The sequence below is a fragment of the Rattus norvegicus genome, chromosome 1 (genome assembly GCF_036323735.1).
Source record: "Rattus norvegicus strain BN/NHsdMcwi chromosome 1, GRCr8, whole genome shotgun sequence".
In the NCBI taxonomy this organism is placed as follows: Eukaryota; Metazoa; Chordata; class Mammalia; order Rodentia; family Muridae; genus Rattus; species Rattus norvegicus.
In genome coordinates this window covers 129,212,346-129,215,187 of record NC_086019.1, presented here as the reverse complement: position 1 = coordinate 129,215,187, position 2,842 = coordinate 129,212,346, and positions in this window count along the sequence as shown.

Sequence of the window (2,842 nt, the reverse complement as noted above, 5' to 3'; positions counted from 1 at the left end):
GAAAAGAGAGATTCAGGGTCACAGCTGAACTAACTGGTCCCTGCAGACTGGATTCCCTCGCCATGTGTCACGGGAGCTTCCAGCTACCAAATCCACTCCCTTCCCCAACCCGGTGATCACAGAGGAATCACCAAAGACTTTCTGGTGACTGGCTATCAGATGGAGCAGGACTCAGAGTCCCGCAGACCCTCCAGGAGGAATTGAAGCCAAGTCTATCCTCCAGACTTCTGTCACCCTGAGGTATCTGTGGAGTCAGCCGTGACTACACTATGAAGGTATTAATCTTTCAGCTGTGCCGTGTGTGGCTTAAAACGTTATCTACTTGTTAACCTTCGTGATGGTTGATTGTGATTGACAACTCACTCAACAGGATCTGGAATCAAGTAGGACACGCTGGGTGGGTCTGTGAAGGCATCGGTAGGAGAATTAACCGGGTGAGGAGACTCTCCCCCGCAGTGGGCAGCCAAGCCCAGTGCTGTTTCAGTGGTTATGAAGTGAGAAGAGCAAGCAGGGCTGCTTTTGCCTGCCCACTTTCTTTCTTGCTGGTGTGTGCATTTGCTTCATTTCTGCCTCTGCTGCTGCCACATATCGCTGACATCAGAACCCCCGGCCCCGTCCTTACCTCCCACCTCCACTTTCCAACATGGGCTGAAGTTAGGTGACCCTCCAGGGACCCTCCAGGCATTCAGCACCACGGAGGAACTGCTGAGACATCCAGCTTTGTGGACTGAGCAGCTATAGGGCTCTCAGAAGGAAGACAGCCATCTTGGGGTTATCCAGTGCCTATTGTGTAAGTTAATATAATAAATCCCCTTTGGTAATAAATATTCATTCTGTTTGGTTTTTTCCCCCTCCACAGAACCCTGGCTAATGCAACTATCTATGCCAAAAATGCATATTAGTGCCAGTAGCATTGTTTTACTAGTCTTCTACTTGTTTTTAAAACACACGGCTGGAGAGATGAGATGTCTCAGCGGTTAAGAGCACTGACTGCTCCTCCAGAGGTCCTGACATGGTGGCTCACAGCCTTCTGTAATGAGATCCAATGCACTCTTCTGGTGTGTCTGAAGATAACTACAGTATACTCAGATAAATAAAAAATAAATCTTAAAACACACGTACATCAGTTTTCCGTCGCTGTGAGGAAATACCTGAGAAAAGTAAGACGAGATAGCTGAACGGATTAAAGATGCTCGCTACCAAGCCTGGCGAACTTAGTTCAACCCTCAGGACCCATGTGTTGGAAGCAGAGAACCAACTCCCGCAACTTCCCTTCTGACCTCCACACATGCACCATATCATCTGCTTCCCCACCATGGACAGGGTATAAATAAATGTAATTTGTAATTAAAAAGACAGAGGGAAAGTATCCTTTAGGCTCATACTTGGATACGTTTTTGGATTGTGGCCTGTTGCATAGGGTCTGTGCTAGCTAGACATGGCAGAAACGTGCAGGGGAGAAAGTTTGCACACATCACAGTAGCCGGAAAGCAGAAGAGAGAGAGCCAGTGACCTCACTTCCTCTACTTCACTTCTCAAAGGTTCTGCTACCCCCGAGTAGTGCCAGCAGCCAGCCTGGGGATCACTGGGGACATTTCAGATCCAAACTGTAGCATTCTGCGTCTCACCAAGCTGAGCTGCCTGGATCTGACGAGCAGCTCCTGGACGAGTCCTAGACTCTCAGTCTCGATGACGTCTTTGGCCTCTTAGGTCCCATTAGAACCCGTGGTCCTGCATATCCGAGAGCCAGCCTGCTGTAGCCCATGGCTAAGCTAGGTCTGAGCAGCGTGGAGATGCCGCAGGCCACAGCTGGAGTTCCTAAGGGGTTCTTGGGGTGAAAGCTGGTAGCGTCCACCTAGGCAGAAGTTGGTAGTGCTATGACACTCAGGGATGTGCGGTGTTTCAGAGACCCCTGACCTAGATGTCACTACTGCAGGCAATTCTTTTTCTGTGCCCTCCATCTCTAGAGATGCCTTGAGCAGACTAGAGCGATGAAAACTAGCCCACCTCAGTATTCTAATTTATGTAAAAAATGGCATAATGGTGCCGTAGCCCATGTGCCCTTTCACAAACATGGCTCCTTAGTTTAAACCTATTGGCTGAATAAAGAGACCTGCAGCCGAGTCCTGGGCAGAAGAGTGGAAGGCAGGGTTGCGTTTCAGGACTAGGGGTTGGAAGCAGAGACCTTGAGAACAGGGAGAGAAGGTGGAGAGAGAAGACACCATGGGTTAGGTGAATCGTGAAAACATGGTCATTGAGGGTTGGCCAATTGGAGTAAGAGCAGCCCGGGCAGAACGTGGCAAATTAGGACTCAGAGTTCTTGATAGGGAAGTAGCCATTAATATCTAATAGGGCAGAGAACTGCTCAGTTCTAGTGCTTTAATGGGTTATCATAAATATAAATGTTTTATGTCTTTTATCCAGGAACTAAAGATCCAAGGCAGGGTAGACACTTCAGGCACACCTGTGAGGCGTTATTTGCATGAGGCTACTGTCCTGGTTTTACTTATGGTGCTGTGACTGTTGTGTTTATAAAAAGATAAAGAGAGGGGGAATATGTTCTATGGAGGTCTGGGGGAAGGGGTGCCTTTGTGGGTCCATGCCGAGACATCCCTTCCCCCGAGGGACCAGACACACGGTATAGTATAGAATAGAGTTTATTCAGGGTATGGGGAAGGGAGTTAGGAGGGAGGTAGGGCACAGGGGGGGGGGTAAAGAAATAGAAGAGTAGAAGCCAGCCATGAGCATGTGGAGAGGTGGGGGGAGGGAAATGGGGAGAGAAGGGACAAAGGGGGAAGAGAGTAAGAGCAAGATGGCAAGAGAGAGCAAAAGAGTGAGGAGG